This window comes from Bison bison, unplaced genomic scaffold (genome assembly GCF_000754665.1).
Source record: "Bison bison bison isolate TAMUID 2011002044 unplaced genomic scaffold, Bison_UMD1.0 scf7180017864057, whole genome shotgun sequence".
Taxonomy (NCBI): domain Eukaryota; kingdom Metazoa; phylum Chordata; class Mammalia; order Artiodactyla; family Bovidae; genus Bison; species Bison bison.
The window spans coordinates 6,089,714-6,115,247 of NW_011494629.1; the positions used below are offsets into that span (position 1 = coordinate 6,089,714).

Consider the following 25,534-nt stretch of genomic DNA (forward strand, 5'->3'; position numbering starts at 1 on the left):
CACTATGTCAGACTTATTAAATAAAAATCTCCAGGGATAGCGGCCAGTAATCCACATTTTAAACAAGATGGCCAGGTGATTCTTATGTACCCTAATGCTTCTGAAATACTTAAGCTATTTGAACCAACTCTTGCCATCATGAAACCACAAAAACAGGATTCTCACAAGTCATTGCATATATAAAGTATATATTAAAAAAGACTCAGAATAAATATTGAAATGGAAAAGAAGGCAAAGTGAATAGTTCTCTTCTATTACACTCTGGCAGAATTTAGATTTAGTGTGAATTGCAGCCATGAACAAGAAGTATTCTCTATCTATAATACAAGTGTTATTTGTTATTCCATTATCTATAGTGAAGATATCAGTATCTCTTCTGTCTCTCAGTCTGAAATAAATGCCATACTTACATAAAGATTAAAGGATGCTCCAACACTCAGTTACATCTTCACTCATTCTTTCTCAACATTGTGACTTGCCACCACAATTAGGCAAAATGGTTCTCAACCACTTTGAATTTCCTGGGCCAGTGATTTTCAAACTTGACATACATTTAAAACCATCTGAAGACCTTGTTAAAATACAGACTACCATTTGTATTTACAAGTTCCAGGTAATACTGATACTGCTGGTCCAAAGACCAGACTGGAGAATCACTGGCTTAACCTAACTCTGATCTCCTCCACTGAGTTCAATGATACTAAAAAAAAAAATTAAAAAAAAAAAAAAATCACTCCATCTGGCAAATGATCTAAACACCAGTCACAGACCTTCTTGTGTAGGACTCTTGCTGCTCAGTATCTTCAGGAAGTTCCCATCATTCAAAATTTGTAGTGTGAGCAATAAGCTTGTCCTTTCTTGGCAGCTCCAGCGATAAACACCCTTCCCATTCCTCCCCCAATCCCTGGCCTGTCTGACCCTACTTCCTACCCTAAAACTGCGCTTTTAGAAAAAGCTGTAGAAAGGACAAGAGGTGCATCTGTTCCTGTCTTAGGGGAACTACACTTCCTTTAGCTGGAAATCAAGACAGGCTCCCTCCATTTAGTGATTTATCTGATGACTGTCACAGGACTACAACTGTACAGACAAACTCAGGAAAAAGTACAGCATCTGGAGGCACAATCAATCAAGTATAAACTCAAAAAATTGTCTAGAAATATGAACATTCAGATCTCAATATTTACATGCTGGTCCTTCTTAAGAATAAATACATAACACAGATTTCTCCATTCAGAGACATGTCCAGAATTTATATAGTACAAGTGGGTGGGGTGCCCCATTCTCTCTAAAGCTTTCAAATTTATCTCATCAAGATTTAAAATGTATTCCCAGCATTAGGTCTAAGTGGTGAATTACATATGTATATCTTTCCCAAGAAAAGATATTTTGATAACTTCCTACAAAATGAAAACCATTTGGGAGCAAGGTAAGCACTGATACAGCTTAAATATCTTAGAAGGTCTTCAGGAGCTCATTTATTTTTTCAATTTGAACATATAACTAACAGCTTGGGGACCATCTTAAAATTAATTAGGAAGTTTTATAGGTAAAGCTAAACAGTTTATTTTTCTTTGAGATGATGATACATGCTGAAGAAAAAAGTAAACCTGGAGAACAAATACACCAATAGGGGAAGATACTTTTAAAGTGTTGGCCATAAGCTAAATATTGCAAATACTGTACAACACTAATAATTTACTATATATGATAAAAAATATATGATTTCCTTAATCACTGTAAGAAAATGACTAAATACCACATATACTATAACCATGGCATTTCCAAAACCCAGAACACTCACTTTACTAAGCAAAGAGGTTAAGCCAATGCTCTGAATCAAAGAGATTTCCTATAAATAAGAGTCTAAATCCTCAGGCATCTAGTTGCTCCAGTGTAACCAATGAAGTATCTTAGATTTTTCCAAGTACTGAATATGGGTGCAAACTGAGCACACAAACGGTTTAACGTAATCTGCCACTAGAGAGCAACTGATGGATGTAATGTTGCTGCTTTTTACCACCAACTTCTTTGACAAACTGTTGTCTTCTGGCATGCTGTTGTATTTAGCATAACATTCATTTTCATGGTTTGGAGAAAGCAACCCATTTTTCCTTTGAGGTACTAGATGCTAAACACCAAAACAAATCAGATCCATATGATATGAAAAACAACTGGTTACCATTCTTTTTCTCTGTTTTCTGGCTGTGCTGGTCTTGTTGCTGTGTGCAGGCTTTTCTCTCGTTGCAGTGAGCAGGGGCGACTCTTCACTGTGGTATGCGGGCTTCTCATCATGGTGGCTTCTCCTGTTGCGGAGCACAGGCTCTAGGCACATGGGCCTCAGTAGTTGCGGTGTACAGTCAGTAGCTACGGCTCAAAGGGCCCTAGCACATGCAGACTTCAGTAGCTGTGGCAAATGGGCATGCAGGATCTTCCCAGAGCAGGGACTGAACCCATGTCCCATGCATTGGCAGGCAGATTCTTAATCACTGGACCACCAAGAAAGTCAATGATTATTACTGAGGTAATTAATCTTAGAAATTTCCATACTTAAGTGTGGAAATAAGGTCATAAAATATTGTTAATGACCAGCAGAGGATTTAACTATTATAGGCTATTCCTTGCTAGAAACTGATTTTTATACTTTGGGTTGACCAAAAAGTTCATTCAGGGTTTTCCATAAGTGCTTACAGGTAAACGAATGAACTTTTTGGGCAATCCAATATCAAATAGATCAGCTTCCATGAAAAATAATTTGTATCACATCCCCCTGCCATGTGGATAGCCACATGGCAACCGGGTCCTGCTCTCTAGCAGGTCAGCAACAGACTCACACCACCCCCCAACCTCTGAGCAGCCAACCACACCAGAAGCCTACCCAGCCTCCAGTAGACCTGCAGCCACCACAGGCGGCAGATGTGCCTACCACCCTGCCCACAGCAGTCTGCCTCACCACAACAGAAGGGCATGCACAGCTCACACAGGGGCACCCCTAGAGCATACAGCTCTGGTGACCAGAGGGGAGTGCATTGCTGGATCCCACAGGATATCTCCTACATTGAGGCCACTTCCCCAAGATCAGGAGACATAACTGAACTATCTAATACATAGACATAAACAACAGAATTGGGCAAAATAAGGTGACAAAATAGTATGTGTTCCAAGTAAAGAAATAAGACATAATCTAAGGAAAAAAAGTGGAGATAACCAATCTACCCAAAATGAGTTCAAGGTAAGGATCATAAAGGTGCTAAATGAAGTCAGGAGAAGAATGGATGAACACTGTGAGAATTTCAACAGTTAGAAAATATAAGGAAGAACCAAACAAAGCTGAAGAATACAACTGAAATAAAAAATACATTAGGAATCAACAACAGATTAGATGATACAGAGAAATGGATTAGCAATCTAGAAGACAGAGTAGTGAAAATCAACCATGCTGAACAGAAAAAAGAATTTTAAAAATGAGGACAGTTTAACAGACCACTGGGAAAATGTCAAGCATACTAACATTCATATTGTAAAGGGTTCCAGAAGAAAAAGAGAGAAATCGGCAGAGAACTTAGTTGAAGAAGTAATAGCTGAAAACTTCCCTAACCTATGGAAGGAAACAGATGAGCATCTTAAACCAGATAAACCCAAAGAAGTCCATTATACATACAACAGCAAAAATTAAAGAGAGAATTTTAAAAGCAGCTATAAAAAAAGCAACTACTTGTGTACAAGGAAGCTCTTATACAACTATCAGCTAACTTTTCAGAAGAAACTTTTATAGGCCAGAAGGGAGTGGCAAGGTACATTCAAAGTGATGAAAGGGAAAAATCTAAAGCCAAGAATACTCTACCCAGCAAGGTAATCATTCAGATTTGAAGGACAGAGAGTTTTACAGATACAAAAAAGCTGGAAGAGTTCAGTACCACTAAAGCAGATTTACAAGAAACGTTACAGGGTCTTTTCTAAGTGGAAAAGAAAAGGCCACAACTAGAAATATGATCATAAATTATAAAAGGGAAAATCTCATGAGTAAAGGGAAACATACAGCAAAAGTGGTAAATAGACTGCATATAAAGCTAGTAGGAAGGTTAAAAGACAAAAGTAGTAAAATCACCTATATCCACAATAAGTAGTTAAGAAATACACGAAACAAAAAAATATAAAATGTAACATCAAAAACATTAAACTTAGTTGGGGGAATGAGCAAAACTGTAGGATGGTTAAAATGCATTTAAATTTAAGAGATCATCAACAAATATATATATAGATATAGATATATATAGATAAAGATATAGACATAGATATATGTGTTGTTATATATGAACCTCATAATCACAAACAAAAACCTCTTGTTCCAAACCTCATTTGGAACAAGAATCCAAATGTAACACTAATAATAGTCATAAAATCACAAAAGAAGACAGCACCAGAAGAAAGGAACAATAACAACAAAACTACAAAAGCAAGAAGAAAATAATTAACAAAATACCAATAAGTACCTATCTGTTGGTAACAGTTCAATTATCAAAACTCCTCAACAAAATACTAGCAAACTGACTCCAACAATAAATACATTAAAAGGATCATACACTGTGACCAAGTGAGATCAAGTGGGATCTCAGATGCAAGGATTCTTTTAATATTTGAAAATTAATCAATATAATACCATTTTAACAAATTGAAAAGTAAAAACCATATGATCATCTCAATAGATGCAGAAAAAGCTTTTGATAAGATCAAATATCATTTATAATAAAAACTCTTCAGAAAGTTGGGCACAGAGGGAACATATTTCAACATAATAAATGCCATATATGACAAACCCACAGATAACATGATACTCAACAGTGAAAAGCTGAAAGCATTTCCTCTAAGATCAGGAACAAGACAAGGATGCCCACTCTCCCCACTTTTATTCAACATAGTATTAAAAGTCCTAGCCACAGCAATTGGAAACGAAAAGAAATAAAAGGAATCCAAATTGAAAAAGAAGAAGTAAAATTGTCACTGCTTGCAGATGACATGATACTATTCACAGAAAATCCATGGGGAGGGAGGTGGGAGGGGGGTTCAGGATGGGGAACACGTGTACATCCGTGGCAGATTCATGTTGATGTATGGCAAAACCAATATAATATTGTAAAGTAATTAGCCTCCAATTAAAATAAATAAATTTATATTTTAAAAAATTAAAAATAAATTTAAAAAAATCCTAAAGATACCACCAGAAAACTACTAGAGATCATCTATGAATTTGGTAAAGTTGCAGGATATAAAATTAACATACAGATTACATTTCTATATACTAACAACTATCAAAAGAAAAGGCAATGGCACCCCACTCCAGTACTCTTGCCTGGAAAATCCCATGGACAGAGGAGCCTGGTAGGGTGCAGTCCATGGGGTCGCAAAGAGTCGGGCACGACTGAGCGACTTCACTTTCACGCATTGGAGAAGGAAATGGCAACCCACTCCAGCGTTCTTGCCTGGAGAATCCCTGCGAAGGGGAGCCTGGTGTGCTGCCACTTACGGGGTCGCACAGAGTTGGACACGACTAAGACGACGCAGCAGCAGCAGCAACAACTATCAGAAAGAGAAACTAAGTAAACAATCCTAGTTACTATTGCATCAGAAAGAATAAGATACCTAGAAATAAATCTACCTAGGGAGGCAAAAAACTTGTACTCTGAAAACTATAGATAGTGAGGAAAGATAGTGAGGAAAGAAACTGAAGATGACACAAACATGGAAAGATATACCATGTTCTTGGATTGGAAGAATCAATACTGTTAAAATGACCATCCTATCCAAGGCAATTTACAGGTTTAATGCAATCCTTGTTAAATTACGAAGGCATTTTTCACAGAACAAGAACAAAAAATTTTTACACTTACATGGAAACACAAAAGACCCTGAATAGCCAAAACAATCTTGAGAAAAGAGAACAGAGCTGGAGGAATCACACTTCAGATTATACTACAAAGCTACAGTAATCAAATCAGAATGATACCGGCACAAAAACAGACACATAGGCCAATGGAACAGGACAGAAATCCCAGAAATAAACTCACACACTTATGGTCAATTCATCTACAACAAAGGAGACAAGAATATAAATGGAGAAAAGATAGTCTCTTCAATTAGTGATGCTAAGGAAACAGGTCAGGTATATGAAAAAGAATGAAATTAGAACATTCTTCAGCACCATACACAAAAATAAACTCAAAACGGATTAAAGACCTGAATGTAAAACCAGATACTATAAAATTCTAGAGGAAAACACAGGTAGAACATTCTTTGACAAATTCCAGCAATAATTTTTGGGTCCATCTCCTAGCATAATAACAAAATAAACAAATGGGACCTAATTAAACTAAAAAGCTTTTACATTGCAAAGGAAACTATAAACATACCAAAAAGATAACTTACAAATTGGGGAGAAATATTTGCAAATAATGCTACCAAAAAGGGATTGAAGTGAAATCGTGTCTGACTCTTTGCAACCCTGTGGACTGTAGCCCACCAGGCTCCTCCATCCATGAGATTTTCCAGGCAAGAATACTGGAGTGGGTTGTTAATTCCTTTTCCAGGGGATCTTCCCAACCCAAGGACTGAACCTGGGTCTCCCGCATTGCAGGCAGATTCTTTACCATCTGAGCCACCAAGGAATCCCAACAAGGGATTAATTTCCAAAACATATGAACAGCCTATACAGTGTAATATCAAACACCCAATCAAAAAATGAGCAGAAAACCTAAATAGAAATTTCCCTAAAAAAGACATACAGATGGCCAACAGGCACATGAAAAGATGCTCATTATTAGAAAAATGCAAATCAAAACTACAATGAGGTATCATCTCACATTAGTCAGAATGGCCATCATTTTAAAAAGTCTAAAAATAATAAATGCTACAAAGTGTGTGGAGAAAAGAGAACCCTCCTACACTGCTGGAGGAAATGTAAAATATACAGCCACTATGCAGAGTATGGAGGTTCCTTAAAAATTAAAAATAGACCTACCATTTGATCCAGCAATCCCATTCCTGGGCATATATTCCAAGAAAACTCTAATCTGAAAAGATATGTGGACCCCAAGGCTCATAGTAGCACTATTTACAACAGTCAAGACATGGAAGTAGCATAAATGTCCACTGATAGATAAATAGGTAAAGAAGATGTGGTATATATGCAGGTGTGTATGTATGTATGTGTATATATATATAAAATACTAGTCATAAAAAGAATCACTTTGCTGTATACTTGAACACAGCATTGCAAATTAACTATACTTTAATAAAAAAAATACTTGAAATGTAAATGGACTAAATATTCCAATTCAAAGATCAAGGCTTTTAATATCACCTACTTACTTCTTATTTTACAATGACAATACTTACAATAAGAAAGCCTAAGTCTACTTATATCCATTGATAATATGTATATTTTTAATGCTTTGTAAAGCAGGTGTTAGTACTCATTCTTTTTTTTTTTTTTAGTACTCATTCTTAATGAATAATGTAGGATAAGTTCATTAAGATAAGGCAAAAATACAAATTTCACTGAAGTCTGGATTTATCAAACAGAAAAAAAAGCATATTTGAAGGCATATTCTATTAGTAATTTTTATTTTGCTTACTGAGACCACTGTAATTACCTCTCAATCAACATTGTACATACATAATTATATGTTCTAAATAAACAGGAAACAATAAAGAACAAGTGGGAGAAGAAAGGGAACACCTAAGAGGTTGCAGGATTTAAGGATAAGCTGACATTACTTCAGACAAAGACTGAGATGTTCAAACACAAAAGAAATGTCCTGAAATTCAGTCACATAGCACAGAACAAAGGGCTTTTTGAAAAGTGGTATGCTGCTGCTGCTGCTACTGCTGCTGCTAAGTCGCTTCAGTCGTGTCCGACTCTGTGCGACCCCATAGACGGCAGCCCACCAGGCTCTGCCGTCCCTGGGATTCTCCAGGCAAGAACACTGGAGTGGGTTGCCATTGCCTTCTCCATTGTGTGAAAGTGAAAAGTGAAAGTGAAGTCGCTCAGTCATGTCCGATTCGTAGGGACCACATGGACTGCAGTCTACCAGGCTCCTCCATCCATGGGATTTTCTAGGCAAGAGTACTGCAGTGGCTTACCATTGCCTTCTCCAGAAAAGTGGTATACTTAGAGGTAAATGATCACAAAATCAGATCAGGAAAACACTGTAAAAATAAATAAGCTGGATGAATTCCATGACTTTTTATTTTATTTATTTTTAAAGATTATTTTTATATGGTTCATTTTTAAAGTCTTTATTGAATTTATTACAATACGGTTTCTGTTTTATGTTTTGTTTTGTTTTGTTTTGACCACGAGCCATGTGGGGATCTTAGCTCCCTGGCCAGGAATTGAACCCACACCCCTTGCATTGGAAAGTGACGTCTTAACTACTGGACTGTCAGGGAAGTACACCATCAGTTCAGTTCAGTCGCTCAGCCGTGTCCGACTCTTTGTGACCCCATGAACCAACTGCAGCATGCCAGGCCTCCCTGTCCATGACCAACTCCTGGAGTCCACCCAAACCCATGTCCATTGTGTCCGGTGATACCATCCAACCATCTCATCCTCCGTCATCCCCTTCTCCTCCTGCCCCCAATCTTTCCCAGCATCAGGGTCTTTTCAAATGAGTCAGCTCTTCACATCAGGTGGCCATGACTTATTTATTTATTTATTTATTATGGCTGTGCTGGATCTTGGTTGCACCACACAGGGTCTTCAATGCTGCCTATGAGCTTTTTCTACTCGTGGGGAGTGGGAGCTACTCTCTGGTTTGTGGTATGCAGGCTCCTCATTGCAGTGGCTTCTCTTGTTTCAGAGTGCAGGCCCTAGGGCACGTGAGCTTCAGTAGTTGTGGCACAGGGGCTCAGTAGTTGTGGCACATGGGCTTAGTTGCCCCTTGGCATGTGGGATCTTAGTTCCCAGACAAGGGATAGAATCCATGTCCCCCACGTTGGCAGGTGGATTCTAAACCACTGGACCACCAAGGAAGTGTCCCCCTCAATGACTTTTTAAAGCACTGCAGCATGGAGGTACAAGGTCAAGAAACTGACAATGTTAGAAAAAGGCTTGAGTAACACTTATTGGATAGAGTAAGAAAACAAACATCTAGAAAATCTTAATTCTGATCTTATTTCAGAAACTCTCAGGCTGTCTTACGGCTGCTTTTCCAACCTGCTCTGACTATGTTCTCTCTCCCAAAATTACCTACTCAGTGCCAACAATCTTCACCTTCACTGCACTCAGTAAACCAACAGTCCATTCTTGAAATTTTTATTACTTGGAATAGCTCTATCTCTGAAATATGTAATTTCCATAATTTTATCTCAAAACACAACTTCCTATCTCCCTACTCTTTCTCTAGCTTACTTGCCAATTCTTTTATTTATTGCATTGAGACCTCAGTCCCTCAGTTAAGTTCAGTTCAGTCACTCAGTCGTGTCCAACTCTCTGCGACGCCATGAACTGCAGCACACCAGGCTTCCCTGTCCATCACCAACTCCCAAAGCCTGCTCAAACTTATGTCCATCAAGTCAGTGATGCCATCCAACCTCTGTCATCCCCTTTTCTTCCTGCTTTCAATCTTTCCCAGCATCAGAGTCTTTTCCAATGAGTCAGTTCTTTGCATCAGGAGGCCAAAGTATTGGAGCTTCAGCTTCAGCATCAGTCCTTCCAATGAATATTCAGGACCGATTTCCTTTAGGATGGACTGGTTCGATCTCCTTGCAGTGCAAGGGACTCTTAAGAGTCTTCTCCAACACCACAGTTCAAAAGCAGTCAATTCTTCTTTTTATGGTTCAACTTTCACATCCATACATGACTACTGGAAAAAAACAGAGCTTTGACTAGACAGACCTTTATCGGCAAAGTCAGTCCCGCAGCCTTCTGATTATTTCCAATCCATCTGCTCCTCTGACTGTAAGGTAGTGGTTCCAATTGGAAGTGATTTTGCCCCTCAGAGGGCAATTGACAATGTTTGGAGACACTTTTAGTTGTCACAACTGGAGGGGGCTGTTACTGGCATCTAGTAAGTAGACGTCAGGGATGCTGACCATCCCACAATGCACAAGACAGACCCTACAACAGAAAATTATGTTTCTAAAGTTGAGAAGCCCTGCTCTATGGTCCTCTTTAGATAACTGGTCCATTCCTCAATCACTCTTAGAACATTTCAACCTCAATTCTCTTGCCTTTTCATCCTTCTGACACACTTGTTTTATAAAAACATAATCCTCAACCAATTAAATCCTCAAAATTTTCTACTTTTAAACTTGGTGCACTGAGCTCAACAAAAGCAAAACAAACATGTTCCATAATCATAAAAGTAGCTGACACTATGTATTGAGATTAAACCTCAGCAAAATGCTCAGCATTAGCAGGCAGGCAGTCCTTCTTATCTCTCCCTAGTTACCTCTTCACTCACTCTTTTTCCTTCTATGACTGTTTTAAACTCTGTCCCATCAATCCCTCATTCTCCTCCAAATCAAACACTCAATATCAGCAAAGTCAGTTGTTTCACTAAGAAAAACGAAAAACAAAGGAGGAAAGGAAAGATACAGCCATCTGAATGCAGAGTTCCAAAGAATAGCAAGGAGTGATATGAAAGCCTTCCTCAGTGATCAGTGCAAAGAAATGGAGGAAAACAATAGAATGGGGAAGACAAGAGATCTTTGCAAGAAAATTAGAGATACCAAGGGAACATTTCATGCAAAGATGGGCTCAATAAAGGACAGAAACAGTATGGACCTAACAGAAGCAGAAGATATTAAGAAGAGGTGGCAAGAATACACAGGAGAACTATACAAAAAATATCTTAATGACCCAGATAATCAAAACGGTGTGATCACTCACCTACAGCTACACCTACCTAGAGTGTGAAGTCAAGGGGGCCTTAGGAAGCATTCCTACAAACAAAGTTAGTGGAGGTGATGGAATTCCAGTTGAGCTATTACAAATCCTAAAAGATGCTGCTGCTAAAGTGCTGCACTTGATATGTCAGCAAATTTGGAAAACTTAGCAGTGGCCACAGGACTGCAAAAAGTCAGTTTTCATTCCAATCCCAAAGAAGGAAGTGCCAAAGAATGGTCAAACTACCACACAACTGCACTCATTTCACATGGTAGCAAGGTAATGCTCAAAAGCTAGGCTTCAACAGTACCTGAACCAAGAACTTCCAGATGTACAAACTGGATTTAGAAAAGGCAGAGGAACCAGAGAGCAAATTGCCAACATCCACTGAATCATAGAAAAAGCAAGGGAATTTCAGAAAAAAACATTTACTTCTGCTTCGTTGACTATGCTAAAGCCTTCGTATTGGTCACCAACCTGTGGAATATTCTTAAACAGATAGGAATACCAGATCACCTTACCTGCTTCCTAAAGAACCTGTACGCTGGTCAAGAAGCACCAGTTAGAACTGGACATAGCCATCAGCAGATGAATGGATAAGAAAGCTGTGGTACATATACACAATGGAGTATTACTCAGCCATTAAAAAGAATATATTTAAATCAGTTCTAATGAGGTGGATGAAACTGGAGCCTATTATACAGAGAGAAGTAAGCCAGAAAGAAAAATACCAATACAGTATACTAACGCATATATATGGAATTTAGAAAGATGGTAACAATAACCCTGTATGTGAGACAGCAAAAGAGACAAAGATGTATAGAACAGTCTTTTGGACTCTGTGGGAGAGGGAGAGAGTGGGATGATTTGGGAGAATGGCATTGAAACATGTATAATATCATATAAGAAATGAATCGCCAGTCCAGGTTTGATGCAGGATACATCAAATGTATCGGGGCTGGTGCACTGGGATGACCCAGAGGGATGGGATGGGGGAGGTGGGAGGGGGGTTCAGGATGGGGAACACGTGTACACCCGTGGCGGATTCATGCTGATGTATGGCAAAACCAATACAATATTGTAAAGTAATTAGCCTCCAATTAAAATAAATAAATTTAAATTTAAAAAAAAAATGGACATAGAACAATGGACTGGTTCCAAATTGGGAAAGGAGTATGTCAAGGCTGTATACTGTCACCCTGCTTATTTAACTTCTATGCAGAGTACATCATGCGAAATGCCGGGCTAGATGAAGCTCAAGCTGGAATCAAGATTGCCAGGAGAAATATTAATAACCTCAGATATGCAGATGATACCACCCTTACAGCAGAAAGTGAAGAGGAACTAAAGAGCCTCTCACTGAAAGTGAAAGAGGAGAATGAAAAAGCTGGCTTAAAACTCAGCATTCAAAAAACTAAGATCATGGCATCTGGTCCCATCACTTCATGGCAAATAGATGGGGAAAAAATGGAAATAGTGACAGGCTTTGTTTTCTTGGGCTCCAGAATCACTACAGATGGTGACTATGGACACGAAATCAAAAGATGCTTGCTCCTTGGAAGAAAAGCTATGACAAAGTTAGACAGAGTACTAAAAAATGGAGACGTCACTTTGTCAACAAAGTTCGATACAGTCAAAGCTGTTGTTTTTCCAGTAGGCATGTATGGATGTGAGAGTTGGACACTAAAGAAGGCTGAAGAACTGAGGCTTTCAAACTGTGGTGCTAGAGAAGACTCTTGAGAAACCCTCAAGACTCTTGAGACTCTCGAACAAACCACTCAATCCTAAAGGAAATCAACCCTGACTATTCATTGGAAGGACTGATGCTGAAGCTCTGATACTTTGGCCACCTGATGTGAAGAGCTGATTCACTGGAAAAGACCCTGATGCTGGGAAAGATTGAGGGCAGGAAGAGAAGGGAGTGACAGAGGATGGGATGGCTGAATGGCATCACTGACTCAACAGACACTAGTTTGAGGAAACTCTGGGAGACAGTGAAGGACGGGGAAACCTGGCATGCTGCAGTCCACTGGGTCACGAACAGTTGGACATGACTGAGCAACTGAACAATAGACAAGAACTTCCACATATTTCTTCCCCATCCTATGGGGGAATTATTTACATCTATCTCCATTCTTCTCCTTATTCTCTTAGGAAAATGGAAGAAGTATCCATCCTGTTCCAGCAAACACTGGATACCATATCATGCTGGTCTCCTCCTTGACGCTACTACAACAATTACCTAACTCCCTAAATCATCTACCTGAACTCCATCCTCTTTCCCAGCCCTTTCACTTGAGAAATAAGTGATTGTTTCTATCCTTTCTTAGGGGGGAAAAAGTACAAATAAACAAACACTTTTCCTTCCATATCTCTCTCTTCTCACAGCCAAATTCCTTAAAAGAACTGGCTTCAGTCCTTTCCCTATTATTCTATCTCCCTTTCAGCCCACTACTCCCTGCTCACATTCCTACTATGCCACCAAACTCCACAGTGGAGACAAATGACTTCCTGTATCAATTTCAGTGGGTTCTTTCAGCCCTTAATTTTGGAGCATTAACACAAATTACCACACCCTCCTTAAAATGCTCTCCTGTTTTGGTGTTTGCAATACCATTCTCTCCTCTGTGGTCTTTCCTTTTCCCACCTCCTAGCTGTTGGTGTGTCCTATAGTTCTAGCTTCCATCTTATTTGTGCAATGCATGCTCTAGTAACTTCAAGTCATATATCCAGCCCTGATTTCTTCTCAGTTTTCTTAGTGAATGACATCACCATCTACTCGGTTACCCACACTAGAATTCTAGAGATGACCCTAGATTTCTTATTCTCACCTACACATAAACACTTGCAAACTTCTATCAATTTAATCTAAGTATCTCTTGGATCCATCATGTTAGTTCATTCTCTGCAGCTGGTCCAATTCAGGTCATTATCTCTCACCCAGACATATTATTAAAAGAAAAATCATAATTAAGGGTATATGAGCAAAACACTGGGGAGTGCCTTGGCTCAGCTGGTAAAGAATCCACCTGCAATGCAAGAGACCTGGGTTCGATCTCTGGGTTGGGAAGATCCCCTGGAGAAGGGAACAGCTACCTACTCTAGTATTCTGGCCTGCAGAATTCCATGGACTATATAGTCAGTGGGGTCGCAAACAGTCGCACACGACTGAGCAACTTTCACTTTCTTCCACTTTTCTTTCTTTTACAAGTAAGAATATTACACAAATACAATGGGGTATGATTCCAAAGAACACAGAACACTGATACATTAGGGGAAAAAAAACAGTTTAAAAAATGGATTCTAATACTATATGCATGTGTGTGTGCTAAGTAGCTTCAGTCATGTCTGATTCTTTGCATCCATATGGACTTTAGCCACCAGGTTCCTCTGTTCATGCAAATTCTCTAGGCAAGAATACTGGAGTGGGTTGCCATGCCCTCCTCTGGAGGGATGGAGGATCCCAAGGATCGAAACTGCGTCTCCTGCATTGCAGGTAGCTTCTTTATCACTGAGCCACTGGGAAAGCTCTATTACTGCATAAATATAGGCAAATCATTCAATCATCTCAGGCTTCAGATTCCCAGCTGCTGAATAAAGAGGTAAAAAAGATATATCTAAGGACCTTTGTGCCCTGAGCATTCATTCTACAATTCTATTTCTACCAGACAGTACTCAGGCAGTTCCTACCTCCAAATATGCACCATACTTGCTACATATGCAAGATATTATTGGTGCCAAAAGAAACAGGCTGATTTGTCCTCTTTGATGTCAAAATATATTGAGCATATCCTGATTAAATTGAAGGTTAAAAAAAACCCAAAACCTTCAATTCCAAGTGTCAAAGAAATAAAATGTAAGCAAAGGCCAAGAAAAAAAAGTATAATGGAACTGATTATATACAGAAAAATGCTATCTCAGAATAATTTCTTCAGGAATCAAGCAACATAGAGTAATGAGTTAGCAATAAAATGAATGTACTATAAACCATTGTGACAGTCAATAACAACATTACGAATAAAAAGCTCTCTTTACCCATAGTACAGCAGTGTGGGAATTGTACAATATCTAAAGTCAAACACCAACATAATATATATGCAATAAGAGATCATAAAAAGTTTTAGGATCTGCTTTTCAAAGACAAGGCTCTTAGAAAAAGACAAGATGAACTAAGCTGTAAAAATGCAGTCTAAATTTCATTAAAATGCTATCACTCCATTCAAATGAGAAGCATGTGTTATCCTTTTGACAGTTGACAGTTTGGGTTCAGTTGCTCTTCCATTTCCTACTAAGCTCAAAAGTAATGTTCCATTACAAAGATTATATAAAAGATGAGGACAGAGAAAGAGTGTGGTAGGCAAAACAATTTACTCTGCAAAGTTGATGATGACTTAATGGTTGGTCAGCTCAAAATTTAGGATAGATCAACTCTAGAGCAAACTTTACCACCTAACAGCCTTGGCAATTTTAACAATTCGTTTAATTTCTCTGTGCCTCAGTTTCTTCTTTGGCAAAACAGGATAATGATAGTACCTACTTCATAGGTAAAGTGCTTGAAACAATGCCTGGCATACTATAACCACTATAGAAATGCTAAGAAAGTCATCATTATTATTTTCCTTACTATTTTTGACTAAATATTAGGTGAGAAGAAAAACAACACTATAATGTATACTCTTATAGGAGGCTCTTGAGAGTCCCTTGGATTGCAAGGAGATCAAACCAGTCAATCCTAAAGGAAATCAACCCTCAATATTCATTGGAAGGACTGATGCTGAAGCTGAAACTCTGATACTTTGGCCACCTGATGCAAAGAACCAACTCACTGGAAAAGACCCTGATGCTGGGAAAGACTGAAGGCAGGAGGAGAAAGGGGAGACAGAGGGTGAGATGATTGGATGGCATCATCAACTCATGAGTTTGAGCAAACTGTGGGAGAAAGAGAAGGACAGGGAAGCCTGGAGTGCTGCAGTTCATGGGGTCACAAAAAGTAGGACACAACTTGGTGACTGAACCAACTGAACTACAACAACATAATGTGTACTCAAGCTCCAGTTTAACACTGTCACCAAGTATTTTGTTCAAAGTTCAATAACAATGTTATTTCAGTTGTTATCTCCAATCTTGATCTTCGAGGAACTCACAATCAAATCAAATCATCAAGTGTTAAGTTCATACCACAGGAAATGAGAGGTATAAAGAGGCATAATTCACACACACACACAGACACATACACACAAAACAGACACATAATCAACTGAGCAGAATAGAGAACCTAAAAATAAACCCATGCATGTATGGTTAATTAATTTATGACAAAGGCGTCTACGGCCATACCACCTTGAATGCACCAGATCGCATCTGATCTCAGAAGCTAAGTAGGGTCAGGCCTGGTTAGTACTTGGATGGGAGACAGAGGAGCCAAGAATATACAATGAGGCAAAGAAAATTCTCCAACAAATGGTGCTGGGAAAATTGGACAACCACATACAAAAGAATGAAACTGGACCGCTATTTTACATCACATACAAAATCAACTCAAGACAGATTAGAGATTTGAATGTAAGATCTGAAGTCATAAAACTCCTAAAGAATATATAGCTGATAAGATCCTTGGCAGGGGCTTTCCTGGTGGCTCAGAAGGTAAAGAATCTTCATGCAGTGCAGGAGACACAGGTTCAATTCCTGGGTGGGGAAGATCCCCTGAAGAAGGGCATGGCAACCCACTCCAGTATCCTTGCTTGGAGAATCCCATGGACAGAGGAGCCTGGCGGGCTACAGTCTATGGGGTCACAGAGAGTCAGACACAACTGAGCAACTAACATGAATGAATGAATGAATGAAGCTCCTTGGCATCAGTCTTTGTCATGAGTTTTTGCATCTGACACTAAAAGCAAAAGCAACAGAAGCAAAAACAAACAATTCAGAGCACATGAAACTAAGAAATTTCTGCAAAGTGAGGAAACCATCAATAAAATGAAAAGGCAACCTTCTGAATGGGAGAAGATTCATATATCATGTATCTGACAAAGGGCTGACATCCAAAATACATAAAGGATTCATACAACTCAGTAACAACAAAATCCAATTGAAAAATGGACAGAGCATCTGAATAGCCATTTGTCTAAAGAAGATGTACAGATGGCCAACAGGTACTTAATATCACTAATTATCAGGTGCTTGATATCACTAATTATCAGGGAAATGCCAATCAAAACCACATTGAGATATCATTGCAAACCTATCAGAATGCCTACTTTCAAAAAGGATGAAAACAGCAAGTGTGGGCAAGGATGTACAGAAAAGAGAACCCCTGTGCACTATTAGTGAGAACTGGTCCAGCCACTATGGGAAATAGAATAGAGATTACTCAAAAAATTAAAAATAATAAAACTACCATAATTTCGAGTTATTCCACTTCTGGGTATTTATCCAAACAAACAAAAACACTAACTCAAAAAGATACATGCTAAGTTGCTTCAGTCACGTCCAACTCTTTGTGACTCTATGGACTGTAGCCTGTCAGGCTCCTCTGTCCATGGGATTCTCCAGGCAAGAATATTGGAGTGAGTTGCCAAGCCCTCCTGCAGAGGATCTTCCTGACCCAGGGACTGAACCCAAGTCTCTTATGTCTCCTATACTGGGAGGTGGGTTCTTTACCACTAATGCCACCTGGGAATATGTACCCTCATGTTCACTGCAGCATTATTTACAATAACCAAGATAAGGAAACAACCTAAGTTTCCATCAGTGGGTAAACAGATAAAGAAACTGTGGTATATACACACAATGGAATATTATTCAGTCATAACAAAGAACAAAATCCTGCCCTTTGTGACAGTGTGGATGACCCGTGAGGGCATTATGCTAGGTGAAATAAGTCAGACAGAAAAAAATACTGTCTGATCTCTTACATGTGGAATCAATCAGTAACCAAGGTGGGAGATGAGAGAAACTGGTGAGCTATTTTTTTTTTTTTTTCAGTTTAAATAAGTTAAAAATAAAATAAAAGATTGAAAAATTTTTAAACGTTTAAAGAAGCAAAATTCAATATGCTTCAAAAGTACAGCATGTGGTAGGTAATACAAGGGAATATTATTCAGCTATAAAAGGAATGAAATTCTGATACATGCTATAACTTGGATAAACCGTACAAACATGCCAAACGAACCAATCCAGATACAAAAGGGAAAATGGTGTATGGTTCCACCTGTGCAAGGAACCTAGAATAGGCAAATTCATAGAGACAGAAAGTAGAATAACAGGAGCTGGGCAGGATGGTGTAGGAAGTGAGGGGGATGAGGCGCTGTTGTTTAATGGCTACAGAATTTTTGTTTGGGAAGATAAACATTTCTGAAAATAGTGACGATAATTAAACAACACTCTGTATGTGCTTTGGAGAAGGAAATGGCAACCCACTCCAGTACTCTTGCCTGGAACATTCCATGGACTGAGAAGCCTGATAGGCTATAGTTCATGGTGTCACAAAGAGTCAGACATGACTGAGCAACTTCGCTTCGCTTCGCTGTATGTGCTTAATGCCAATGAACTGTATACTAAAAAATTTCATGTTATGTACATTTAACCATCTTTAAGAAAACTTTAAAAAATATAGCCTATATTTTCAATAAGAAGTTTTAAGATGATTAGCAGCCTTAATAGTATTAAAATAAAGGATAGATAATTTATGTTCAAGTTCCTAACTATGGACATCAAAGGAGGCAATATCAACTCTTAGCTGCTCTTGGTTTAAAGCACACATCTGAAAATGGGTACATACCTTGCAAATTTTTTAAGGAACATTATTTCACCTTGTTGATACAGTCAGTTTTTGTATAGCTCCTTGAAAGGTGCAAGAAGGAAAGAGATACCTTATACTGAGGAGATACCTTATATGAGACCAATACATAATGGTGGTTTTATAAGGATGTACTTATTCAAAAAGAAGCATGATAACATGAGTGCAATAGTATACCTGTGCAGAGCACCATAAATGGAAGTGTAAATCAAATGATATTCAAGAGTAGAAACTATTCAAATTAAACCATAATTTAAAACACTAAAAGCGAAAGTGAAGTCACTCAGTTGCGTCCGACTCTTTGTGACCCCATGGACTACAGACCACAAGGTTCCTCTGTCCGTGAAATATTTCCCAAATACTTTAATTTCAAACAGAAATTAAAGCTCCATTATTTTAAAGGATACATGCACCCCAATCTTCACTGCAGCACTGTTTACAACAGCCAAGACATGAAAGCAGACTAAATGTCCTGTGACAGAACAGATAAAGATGGTGTGGTACATATATACAATGGAATATTATTCAGCCATCAAAAAGAATGAAATAACACTATTTGCAGCAACATTGATGGACCTAGGGAGTGTCAGACTGAGTGAAGTAAGTCAGACAGAGAAGGAGAAATATGGTACAGCATCCCTTATATATAGAATTTAAATAGAAATGACACAAATGAACTACAAAACAGAAAAAGACTCACAGACTTAGAAAATGAACTTATGGTTGTCATGGGGAAGAGATAGTTAGGGAGTTTGGGTAAGTCATATACACACTACCATATTCAAAATGGATAATCAACAAGGACATATTATATAGCACATGGAATGTTATGTACCAGCCTGGATGGGAAGGAGGTTTGGGGGAGAATGGATACATGTATATGTATGGTTGAGTCCCTTCACTGTTCACCTGAAACTACCACAACATCGTTAACTGGCTATGCTACTGCTGCTGCTGCTAAGTCGCTGCAGTCATGTCCAACTCTGTGCGACCCCATAGACAGCAGCCCACCAGGCTCCCCCGTCCCTGGGATTCTCCAGGCAAGAACACTGGAGTGGGTTGCCATTTCTTTCTCCAATGCATGAAAGGGAAAAGAGAAAGTGAAGTCGTTCAGTCGTGTCCGACTCTAGGCTGCATGGACTGCAGCCTACCAGGCTCCTCTGTCCATGGGATTTTCCAGGCAAGAGTACTGGAGTGGGTTGCCAGTGCCTTCTCTGTAACTGGCTATACACCAATACAAAAGAAAAAGTTTAAAGTTCGGAAAAATAAAAAATAAATACTATTCAAAGAATAGTATTTCTCATTGGAAAAAACCCTGATGCTGGGAAAGATGGAGGGCAAAAGGAGAAGGTGGAGACAGGATGAAATGGTTGGATGGCATCACCGACTCAGTGGACATGAGTTTGAGCAAACTCAGGCAGATAGTGAAGGACTGCGTGCCGTGGTCCACGGGGTCGTAAAGCGTTGGACATGACTGAGCAACTGAACAACAACAAAAGAATAACAAGTTTCATAGAGAAATGCAAATCAAAACTACAATAAGGTATCGCCTCACGCCAGTCAAAATGGCCATCTTTAAAATATCTACAAAAAAAAAAAAATCTACAAATAATAAATGCTGCAAAGAGTATAGAGAAAAAGGAACCCTCCTACATTGTTGTGGGAATATAAATTGGTGCAGCCACTATGGAGAACAGTGTGGAGGTTCCTTAAAAACTTAAAAATAGAATTACCATATGATCCTGCAATCCCACTCCTGGGCAAAATGTCTCATTTAAAAAGATACACACAGAACCCCGATGTTCACAGCAGCATCACTTACAATATCCAAGATACGAAAGCAATCTAATGGTTCATCAACAGATGAATGGATAAAGGAGATATGGTATGTATGTACATTCATATATATATATTCACACAATGGAATATTACTCAGTCATACAAAAGAATGAAATCATGCCATTTGCAGCAATATGGATGGTCCTAGGGATTACCATACTAAATGAAATAGGTCAGACAGAGAAAAACAAATGCCATATAAAATCATTTGTGGAAACTAAAAATACAATACAAATAAACTTATTCACACAACAGAAACAGACTCACAGACACAGAAAACAAATTTATGGTTACCAAAGAAGAAAGTGAGGGGATGGATAAGTTAGCAGTTTGAGATTAACAAATAGACACTACTACATATAAAACAAATAAATAAGGACAGGGAACTATATTCAATGTTTTGTAATAATCTATAATGGAAAATAATCTGAAAAAGAATATATATATATACACACATACACGTATAACTGAATCCCTTCACTGTACACTCGAAACTAACACAACACTGTAAATCTACCATACCTAAACTAAAAAAAAAAAGTGTTTCAGAGAACTATAATACAATATTCAAAGAATCAGAGGCCAAAATCAGACTAATAATAATATTAGCAAACATTTATATGGCTCTTACAGTATGCCTGGTGTCCTATAACCTCTTTATATGTACTACTAACTCAGTAGTTAATATGTAATATTACCTTAACAACAATCTCAGACAAGTATTCTTATTATTCCTATTTTACAAATGAAGAGGTCAACTATCTTGTCTGGACTCACTGTCCTACTAGTAAGTGACACAGCAAGGACTGGAATCCTGGAAGTATGGTTTCTGGGGCCTTATTTTTAATTGTTATGGTTTACAATTTCTTGCTGATCCTAAGGAATGGACTACAAAAAGTACAGGAAAACTCAAAATGCAAAGCAGTTTGAGGGGTCAAATATAACAAAAATCACCAAATCACAACATAACAATAAATGAAATTCATAATGACTGCTCTGAGACATAAGGCAAAGTTAAAATATGTTCAGCATACTTACTGTTTAAGAAGGCAAAGAATTATTTAGTGCATTTAAAAATTTTCCATCAAAAACAGTCAATACGATTTTCATTTCTAAAGGGGTAAAAATTTCAACTGTCCCAAATTACTTATTCTGCAAGAGTTCCAAACAGAAAGGTCCTCAGCAATCTTATTTGCCAATTACCTCATTCTTAAAGAAAAGTGTGTGTGTGTGTGTGTGTGTGTAAGGGGATCATAAATAAATAAACTTTTCAGGGGTTTTGATTCTAGGTATATGAGAACTTAATACTAAAGATATTAGAAAATGTCAAATCATTTAGACAGACAAGTGAATAAACTCACAGAATTATCCATTATTATTGTAAAAAGCCTAGAATTTTATCATAGTACAATTATAATTTTTTAAGAAGTACAGGCTTTCAAGTCATACATAGACCTGAACTTCAAGCTTGTCTCCTCCAGTATAGTTACTGTTACTTTTTGGCAAGTTATTTTCACATAACTGGGCCAAAGTTTCCATTTCTATAAGTTGAGGATACGGATTTCTAACTCAAAAGGTTCTTGTGTGAGCTCAGGAAAATACACATGCAAAGTATTGAACACAGTCGCTGTGATATAGCAGATGGTCAACAATGAGCGACTAGTATTATTCTCTAACCTTTTTCTACCTGTTCCCCAAATATAAGAAACTAATCTTACCAATTATCAAGTCATCATAGGCATCCCAGAAAGACAGTAAGTATCATATGCCCTATTCAAAAAATTTAGACATACTAAAAGTACAAGAAAATACAAAAACGAACCATGGATAAGACAAAAAAAAAGTCGGACTCCTGTTTCTCCTCCCACGTCAACTCTGGTTGGTTTTGTAATAACCTGTATTCCCGTATAAAAAACACGAAATTCTATTATTTGGGGGCAGTCTAAACATTTCCAGTTAGGTACTGTTGCTTATTTATTTTGACAGCTACCTTTGTGAGGGTAATTGTCATCTTTGCTTGAAAAACCAAAAAAAAAAAAAACAGGGACAGGAGCATTTCAATGAAATGCTGTTTCATCTATCGCGACAGCTGATTGGATGCCATGTAGATCATTTATTGCTGCAATAAATTTTCACATTACTGCGCCAGCCCTTTACCCAACAAATATTATACATGCTTTAATGAACAAAACTCCTTACTGACAGTGAACGAATGCTCTAAAGGGACAAAAAAACTCAAAACTTGGTACTCTCAGTAAGGATCCGAGAGGAGATGGCTGGGTGTCGCTGCAAGAGGAAATGAACAGAATCGAAAGCCGTTCTGTCTCCGTAAACAAGATTGGAGATAAGCCCTATATAGGGGGTAGGAGCGGAGAGAAGCGAGTGAGGTGGGCCTGGAGACAACTGAGGAAGGCGGTGGCAGCTGCAGTCTGAGGAAGCGTCTGTGCCACCGGAGAAAGGATCGTCGGAACCCATCGCCACGCCGAGAGCTGAGGCGGAGAGAAGTGGCACGCTCAGGCCAGTCCCCAGAACGGGTTCAGCCTCCGGATTCTGGGAGGACAGACGGAATGGGCACCCCACTGATTAAGAAAGATGAGGGCAGAGGCGGGCTCCCAGCCGCCTTCAAAACGGGACGCTGCTGGCCCCGCCGCCATCCCGGTGCCGTTGGAGATGAAGGCAGGGACCCAACAGGGAGCGAACAGGTTACCTGTCTCAGCCGCCTGCCCGCGGGTCTCCACTTCCTCAGACTGGGTGCTACCACGGGCTACCCGGGCACGCGCCGAGTGATGTCATCTTCGCGCGCCCAAGCGGAGGTCCAGCTAGCCCCGGCCCCCTTGATTAGAGGGGTGGGGCAGTAGAGTCTGCGCAGGCGTGATGCTACCTCGGGCATGCAAAGGCGAGAAAAAGGCTTGGTTTGGGTTGTGTGCGGTTGCCCTCACCTAACTACTCTTCCAAAATCTTATATGCACTTCAGAAAAAAAAAAAAAATGTTATTGAAATACAGACATGGACTTTTTATTCCTAATTTGCTCTTCCTCTTCTGTATATAACCCTTGTTTGTATACTCACTCATTCAACGGCAATTAATTAAAAGTCCACTTATGTTCCAGGCAAGCACTGTTACAGAATCGGGGATACGGCAATGACAAAACAGACAGAATGCCTAGCCTCATGGAGATTACTTTCTAATTAAGAAAGTGAACATTGAATAACTCCGCAAAGATATTTTAGGCATACCTCATTTTATTGCACCTCACTTTAGGTCACTGGGCAACTCTACCATTGTCAGATAATGGTTAGCATTTTTTAGCATTAAATTATTTTGATTAAGATATGTATTTTTGACATAATACTATTGCATATTTAATAGACTATAGGTGGCTCAGAGGTTAAAGCGTCTGGCTGCAATGTGGGAGACCTGGGTTCGATCCCTGGGTAGAGATGATCCCCTGGAGAAGGAAATGGCAACCCACTCCAGTATTCTTGCCTGGAGAATCCCATGGATGGAGGAGCCTGGTGGGCTGCAGTCCACAGGGTCGCAAAGAGTCGGACACGTCTGAGCGATTTAACTAAGAATTGATGCCTTTGAACTGTAGTGTTGGAGAAGACTCTTGAGAGTCCCTTGGACTACAAGGAAATCAAACCAGTCCATTCTAAAGGAGATCAGTCCTGGGTGTTCTTTGGAAGGAATGATGCTAAAGCTGAAACTCCAGTACTTTGGCCACCTCATGTGAAGAGTTGACTCATTGGGAAAGACTCTGATGCTGGGAGGGATTGGGGGCAGGAGGAGAAGGGGACGACAGAGGATGAGATGGCTGGATGGCATCACTGACTCAATGGATGTGAGTTTGAGTGAACTCTGGGAGTTGGTGATGGACAGGGAGGCCTGGCGTGCTGCAGTTCATGGGGTAGCAGAGTCAGACACGACTGAGCGACTGAACTGAACTGAACTGAACATAGTGTAAATGTAACTTTTATTTTGACTGAAAAACCAAATAATTTATGTGAATTACCCCAAAACTACAGGAGGGATGTAAAGAAGGGCCCGATAAAGAGGCTCCTTAAACCGAGAAGGGAAAAAGCCAGCTCAGTGAAGATCTGGAGTAAGAACAAACAAGAAAAGGATGGAAAACTATGGGTAGAGGACAGAATGTAGTGCTGTCCTTAAGTGAGAAAATAGGCCAGGGGAAGAATATGCTGTGCTGTGCTTAGTTGCTCAGTCGTGTCTGACCCTTTGCGATCCCCATGGACAGAGGAGCCTGGCAGGCTACAGTCCATGGGGATTCTACAGGCAAGGGTACTGGAATGGATTGCCATGCCCTCCTCCAGGGGTGATCAAGGTATCCCGCAATGCCGGCGGATTCTTTACCATCTGAGCCACCCGGGAAGTCCAGGGAAAGAATAGATGATGAGATTATCAAGGCAAGGAGAGTTCTGATCTTGCAGAGCCTTGTTTTTAGGAGATGTAGATTTTATTTTAAATATAGTCGGAAGTCAGTGAAGAGTTTTAAACATGCAAGTGACAGGATCTGGTTTTATAAGATCATCCTGCCTGTTCAGTTCAGTTCAGTCACTCAGTCGTGTCCCCTTCTCCTCCTGCCCCCAATCCTTCCCAGCATCAGAGTCCATCTAGTCAAAGCCATGGTTTTTCCAGTAGTCATGTATGGGTGTGAGAGTTGAATTATAAAGAAAGCTGAGCACCTAAGAATTAATGTTTTTGAACTGTGGTGCTGAAGACTCTTGAGAGTCCCTTGGACAGCAAGAAGATCCAACCAGTCCATCCTAAAGGAAATCAGTCCTGAATATTCATTGGAAGGACTGATGCTGAAGCAGAAAATCCAATACTTTGGGCACCTGATGCAAAGAACCAACTCATTGAAAAGCCCCTGATGCTGGGAAAGATTGAAGGCAGAGGAGAAGGGGATGACAGAGGATGAGATGGTTGCATGGCATCACTGACTCAATGGACATGAGTTTGAGTAAACTCTGGGAGTTGATGATGGACAGGGAGG

The 25,534-nt window shown here is 39.3% G+C and overlaps 1 protein-coding gene across 2 annotated transcripts in view; it reads right to left on the minus strand.

Annotated features, from left to right (window-relative positions):
- LOC104985724 (chromosome unknown open reading frame, human C9orf3) overlaps positions 1-23,353 on the minus strand; it is a 424,441-nt gene extending 401,088 nt beyond the window's left edge. For both annotated transcript variants that reach the window (XM_010836042.1, XM_010836041.1), the window contains exon 1: positions 23,230-23,353. The gene's annotated coding sequence lies outside the window, so the exon portion shown is untranslated. The remainder of the gene's footprint in view (positions 1-23,229) is intronic.
- Positions 23,354-25,534: the final 2,181 nt, after the last annotated feature.